Below are 7,100 nucleotides of genomic sequence, written 5' to 3'. Positions count from 1 at the left end.
AGAAAGAAAGAAAGAAAGAAAGAAAGAAAGAAAGAAAGAAAGAAAGAAAGAGAAAAAACAAACTAACAACCCAAAAAACAAAACAAGCAAAAAAAAAAAAAAAGATACTGAGCTATGAGCTAGCAACATGGCTTAGCACATAAAGGTGTTGAGACCCCCACAAGCTGACAACTGACCCACGTGTGCACTGTGGCAGGCATGGGCCTGCTCACGAGGGTCACACACATACACACAGAGACAGTAATAATAATTAATAAAGGGAAGTTTTGGATTCTGTGGTTTGACCATGTTTGTGTGAATCTTTCAACGGTTCATTGTTAACATTTTTGGGAATTTGTGAAGAGCAGACACTTAATCCTGAGATGTCTACAGGTGCTGCCTGTGGGTAGTGACTAGGATTAAAAACATTAGTGGGGAGTCCCAGTGAGTGAGCTCAAGTGGCTTTATAAAAAGAGAGAAACAGAGGAAATATCTCAACAGTAAAATTTGTGCCCAGAATCCCTCAGTGAGAACCCGGGAGGGCAGCAGGGCAGGGCCGGGGAAGTGGACACCAGGGAGAGTGGCTCAGGGTCAGAGGCCCTGCCAAGAATCCCCACTGAGGGGCTTTGGGCATGGCTCAGCTATGAAGTGAAAAGCCTGGCTTGTGTTAACTCCTGGGATTCATCTGCCACATGAAGGAGGAAAAAGTGAAGAAGGAGGAGGACGAAGAGCAACTGGCAGAGCAGAACACACTCTCTTCAGGACAAATTCCCACGTCCTAGGACCCCATCACGCTGCAATCCTAGCCCTTGGCAGGCTGAAGAAAGATGATGGTGAGGTAGATCCTAGCGACATGGTGAGATCCTGTCTCAAAGAAATCAAACAGTAAGGGACTGGTGAGACAGCTTAGCACATATGGAGTTTGCTTAGGTCAGACCACCTGATAGTGGGAAGACAGATTTTATTACTACCAATTGTCCTTGACATCAACACACACACACACACACACACACACACACACACACACACACACACACCCCACAAATTCTGATTTTGCAAAAGACCCAGGTTCATCTATATCTTCAGGGGATCTGATGCTGTCTTCCAGCCTCTGTGGGAACCAGGCACACATATGTTGCACATACAGACATGCAGGCAGATACTCATGAAACAGAGTAACGGTTTAACAAAAATAACAGAAAAAAAAAAGAGGAGGAGGAGGAGAAGAGAAGACCATCATTCTGTGCACAGGCCTGGCCTTGGACACATCATGTACCAGAATGAACACTCTTTCTTGTAAGGAAGAGCGTTTGCACTGAATGAACAAGAACCTAAGTTACACAGAGGCGTTGGATTGGAAGAGCCATCAGGCTCTTTTTAACTCAGCATCCCTGGCTAGCTGGCTGTTCTCCAGCTCACCTTGCTTCCCACCCTGGTCTCCTTTGGTGGCTCCTGTCCCTGTCTCCAGTAGATTGTAACGGGAGGGTTGAGGTTAACAGTCAGGACCACATGAGTTAATGGAGAAACTGTGGGGTATTCTTCATAATCTAGGTTTATGGCTAATAAATTTGTTTATTCATTTAGAGACAGGGTCTTGCTGTGTAGCCTTGGCTGTCCTGAACTCACTGTGTTGTTAAGTGAAAATGTTCCCTGGAGGGTGCAACACACACACCTACTCACCCCAGAGAGGGAGGCCATGACAGATCCAAGTGTGGACACCACCCAAGTCCAAGCAGTGAGTTTTCCTGGGGTTACTTACAGGAGTGAAGGGTATTTACAGGAGCAAAAGTGACTCAAAGACAGATATGCATCACCAAGGCCCACCCCAACATGAGTGACAGCTCAGGAGTGACCAGGAGCACACTGCATAGCCTGTAGGCTGCCCAGCAGGTTGGACACTGTCTTTTCCGAGTGTGCAGCTGCTCTGAACCTCTGGTAGGCAGCTCTGTTAGTTTCTGCTTCATTCCAGCAGCTGTTCTGGCCTGAGTCTTCTTTGCAGGTCAGCTTCGTCTGAAGGGGACGCTCAGCTTTCATTACTTACTCTGACCTAGTGAATCTGGTCAGTTTCAGGGACTTCCTGAAGGTATTTTGAGTTAACTTTCTGCTTATGGAGCTTCACCGGCAGGATGAACTGTAATGGGACTTTCTTTGGACCGCCAGCAGATAAAATGATGACACAGAGACTTTTTATTATGAAAGCTTAGGCTTGCTCCCAACTAGCTTGTATTACTTAATTAATCCATTTATTCTAGTCCACATTTGACACATGGCTCCTTACTTCTCATCAGACCCTGTGTCTGGCTGGTGAATTTCTCGCTCCTCATTCTTTCCACAGAATCCTTCTGCCCAGAAGGATTCTGCCCAGAAGTCCCACCTTTTTTCTCCTGCCTAGCTGTAGGCTTCAGCTCTTTATTAAACCAATCAGAAAGTGAGGGAAGTGTGTTTACAAGACACTGAGACAGGTGATATTTCATAAAAATATCAAAATCAAAGTCTTGGTCAGTATTTAGCTCTCTGCTTAGTACAGAAATCATTTGAATGATACAAAAACTACCATCCACAGTGCATTAAAAGATTATCCAAAGAGTGGATGGTTCCAATTGCAGAGGAAACTCTTACAGAAACATATGAAGACCATGCTGGCCTTAAACTCCTAGAGATAGACCTGAGCCTGCTTCCCAGCGCTGGGATTAAAGGTATGCACCACCACTGCCCAGCTAGTGATAAACCTTAATTGTTGGTTTGACAGGACCTAGAATCACTTGGGAGACAAACCTCTGGGCTTGGCTCTAGGTTTCCAGACCAGTTTACCTGAGGCTGGAAGAGCCCATCTCCATGTCAGTGTCACCATCTTTGGCTGAGATCCTGAACTGAGTGAAAACAAAGCCATCTGCGCACTGGCTTCTGTCTTTGCTTCCTGACCATGGCTGCTGCAGCCGCTGCCACCGTGCCTTACCCACCACCACCGACCATACCCTTGACCTGGGAGCCAAAGTACACCCTCCCTTCCTCGAGTCGCTTTGGTCAGGCCCTTGTAAAGTAACTAACATAGCAAATGCCGGGGAGCCCTTTGACTTCCAAAGTCCCACCCCAAGCTCAGCTATCACAAACTCCTCCAGATCATGGGGCCTACATCTGTTTTCCACCCTCTGTGGCCTCCACAGCCCTCCCACCCCTGCTTTCTGTTTTTTGGAAGGAAGAAATGGTTGGAGATGAGTCTCCACTTGGTCATCCCAGCCCCAGTCTGAGGAGAGAGGCCCAGGGCTGCAGAGAAACCTTCCAGATGTCGGCCTTGGCGGCTACAGAGCAGAAGATGCCTCTCTCAGCCGGCTGTGGGCTCGGTGCCCATTTTCAACTGAAGAGTGGATAGAGACAGCCTGCCACGTCTGCTCCAGATGTGCTCTTGGCCCTGGGAGCCCGGATGGGATTTCGTGTTCAGTCCTGGGGAGGTAGCAGGGAGGGCGGAGCAGAGACAAGGTTCCCAGTCAGTTCCCACCATCCTCACACAGTAAAAACAACAAGGCTGAGAAGGACTGGCATGCTCCTAGCACCGAGAAGGCTGAGGAATGATTGTGAGTTTGAGTCGAGTCAAGCTACATACAGAGTTTACGCTCACACATTGTCTCAAAAATTGAAAAGAAAAAGGGGTCGGGGACAAAAACTGGCATGGTGCTATCCCTCTTTAGTCTCAGCACCCGGGGAGACAGGCAGGCATTATCTCTGTGAGTGTGAGGCCAGCCTGGGCTACAGCTACACAGGTGAGTTCTGGACCAGCCAGACCTACGCAATAAGACCCTGTCTCAGAAAAAGTGAATGCCTTTTAAGATTTGCATTTGTGTGTGTTTGTGGAGGTGTGTGGGCGCTGGTAGCGCAGGGCAACTTTCTGGAGTCACAGATGGGTCACCGGGCTTGGAGGCGAGCACCTTTACCGACTGCATTGCCTCCCCAGCCCAGGAAAATCTGACTGTGCAGACACCTGGCTTCCCAAAACCACAGAGCCTTTCAAGGCCCCTCTCCGCCTTGCCAGTTGCTCACAGAACCGCAGACAAAGGAAATGATTATGCAAACAAGCCCCTCCAACTCCCGGCTGGCCCTGAGGGAGGCTCCCCCCACCCCATGTTTGGCAAGTCACCCACAAACGGTGCCCAACACAAACCCACAGCAGGTGTTCCCTGTGGCTGGTGGGGGAGGGGAGCTTTTAGGCCAAATTGTCTCTCCTGAGACCCATACCTCCTACCTAGTCCCCAGTGTCTCAGCTCTGACCTCTCATTTGAATGAAAGGATATAGGAAACTAGAAGAGGCCAGAGGCTAAGGGTCCCTCTAGCTTCCAGTGAGAACCCATAAATGGCTGTGATGCCCACAGCCAGCATCTGGACACAGCATCTCAGCAAATGGACACTGTCTGAGAAGTCAGATGGCATCTGGCTTCTCACCAACAGGAACAGAGGTCATCTGCATTTGAGCCTTTCACCCACAGGATGGGCCTGGTTGGCACTGCCTTTAACCTACTTCCCCTCTACCAGGCTTGGACCAAAGTGGTCAAACTTTGACTACCACCTCTTGTTTGTTTATTTATCTATTTATCCATCCATTTCTCCATTCTGCTGGGCTGGCTGGCTAGTGACTCCCAGAGATCTTTCTGTCTCCACCCTTTACCAACATGGGGTTCCAACCATGTACTACCATACCAGACTTTTTATCTGGATTCTGGGGATCCCAACTCAGGTCCTCATGACTGTGGATCAGGCATTTTACCTGTAGAGCCATCGCCTCAGCCCCTATTTACAGCCTGATTTTTTTTTTTAGTTTTAAAATTTTTACTCCTAGCTGGCTTAGAACTCACTATGTAGCCCAGGCTGGCCTCAAGCATGTAGAGATCCACCTGCCTCTGGCTCCCAATTCCTGGTATTAAAGGCATGCACCAGCACACCTACCCGTATTTACGAAATTTTTGAGACAAGGTCTTGTGTAGTCCAGAGTGGACACAAAACTAACTATATAGCTAAGGATAGCTTTGAATGCCTGATCTTCCTGCCGCCACCTCCTATGTGCTCATGAGAGCTGAAGATGGACCCAGTACTCATTCCATCGAGGCCAGCACTCTACCAACGGAGACATACCCACAACCCATGTTTATTATCATCGTCGTAGTTGTAGGGGACATTTCTTATTTTGTTTTATTTCTGAAGGCATTTATGTATTTGATGTGTGTTTGCCACAGTGCAGGGCCAGAGCTCAGAGGATAACTCAAAGCTATTGGTTCTCTCCCTCTTCCATGTGGGTCTCAGGGATCAAATTCAGGTCACTGAAATCGCTCAGTGTGCTCCCTAACACGCACAAAAACAAACAAACAAACAAACAAACAAAACCAGGAAAGGGCCGGACATCCCAGCACATGTGGTCATCCCAGCACTCCAGAGGCTGAGGCAGGAGGATTAGCAGGTCTAAGGCAGACTGGGCTACTGAGTAAAGTTAAAAAATAGACCAGAAGATAGAGATGGAAGGAGGAGCAGGAAGAGAAGACTAGGCTGGGTTAGTGCCCATTGGCAGAGCACTGGCCTGCCATGCATAAGGCCCTGGGTGCCATGTGGGGAGATGGTTCAGCGGGTAAAGAGCTGCTGCACCAGCCTGTCAACCTGACAGTGGTACACACCCAGCATTTGGCAGGCAGACAGGTGGATCTCTAGGGCTGACTGGCAAGCTAGTCTAGCCAAAAAGAGGCTCTCCGGGTTCAGCGAGGGACTGAATTGAAATAAATAAGATGGGGTCAGGGCAATGGCTCACTGGGTAAAATGTCTACCTAGCAAACCCGATGACCTGGGTTTGGATATCCAGAACCCACATAAAAGCAGGACACATCAGAGTTGTCCTCTGGCCTCTGTAAGTATGCTGTGGTATACAGACCCACCCATGAATACAACTCACACACGCAAGATGAATAACAATAAAGAATGGGCTGGAGAGATGGCTCAGACGTTAAGAGCACTGACTGTTCTTCCAAAGGTCCTGAGCTCAATTCCCAGAACCAGCTCATAACCATCTTTAATGAGATTTGGTGTCCTCTTCTAATGCACAGACAGAACATTATATAAATAATAAATAAATCTAAGAAAGAAAGAAAGAAAAGAACAATAGAGAAAGCACATGATGCCACAGGTGATTTCTTCTGCACATACACACTAACAAATAAAGTGAGGATCAGCAAGACGGCTTAGTGGTAAAGAGACTTACCACCAGGTCTGACAACCTGAGAACCAGTTTCCAAAAATTGGTCTCCGACCTTCAAATGAACACCATGACACCAAAAACACACACTAAATAAGAACACCATGACACCAAAACCACATACTAAATAAATACATGTTAAAAAAACAAAAAAACAAAAAACTAAAGCAGAGCTGGTGGTGGGGATGCGAGTGTTTAATCCCAGCACCCAGGAGCCAGAGGCAGGTTTGAGGTCAACCTGGTCTGCAGAGGGAGTCCAAGACACTCAGGGCTACACAGAAAAACCCTATCTCAAAAACAAAACAACCAAACAAGTAAACAAAATAATGTAAGCCCAGGCCAGCTCTGGCAGCATATACCTCTAATTCTACCACTCAGGAGGCAGAAGTAGGAGAATCTCCATGAGTTCTAGGGCAGCCTAGTCTTCATAGAGAGTTCCAGAACGTCCAGGAATAGAGAGCCACTGTCAAAAAAAAAAAAAAAAAAAAGAAGAAAGAAAGAAAGAAAGAAAGAAAGAAAGAAAGAAAGAAAGAAAGCCTATCTGATATATACAAACATCAAATCGGGGCTAGAGAGATGGCTTAGAGGAAAAAGAGCACTGCCTGCCTTTCTGCAGGTCCTGAGTTCAATTCCCAGCAACCACATGGTGGCTCACAACCATCTGTAAAGAGATCTTTTGCAGTCTTCTAGCATACAAGTGTGCATGAAGATAAAACATTTATACATAATAAATAAATAAATCTTAAAAAAAAAGAAGATCAAATTGACTGAAGATGGAATTCTAAAACATCACTGGTTAAAATAAAAATGAAAATCCTCGAGAGAAAGTAAGCATGGATGGCAATAAGAGCTGTGGCAGGAAGAGGAGGGATTTCAGCCAAGTGGGCCAGGTTCC

This window comes from Psammomys obesus, unplaced genomic scaffold (genome assembly GCF_907164565.1).
Source record: "Psammomys obesus unplaced genomic scaffold, mPsaObe1.curated_primary_1811, whole genome shotgun sequence".
In the NCBI taxonomy this organism is placed as follows: domain Eukaryota; kingdom Metazoa; phylum Chordata; class Mammalia; order Rodentia; family Muridae; genus Psammomys; species Psammomys obesus.
Note: the sequence above shows the minus strand (reverse complement) of the source record.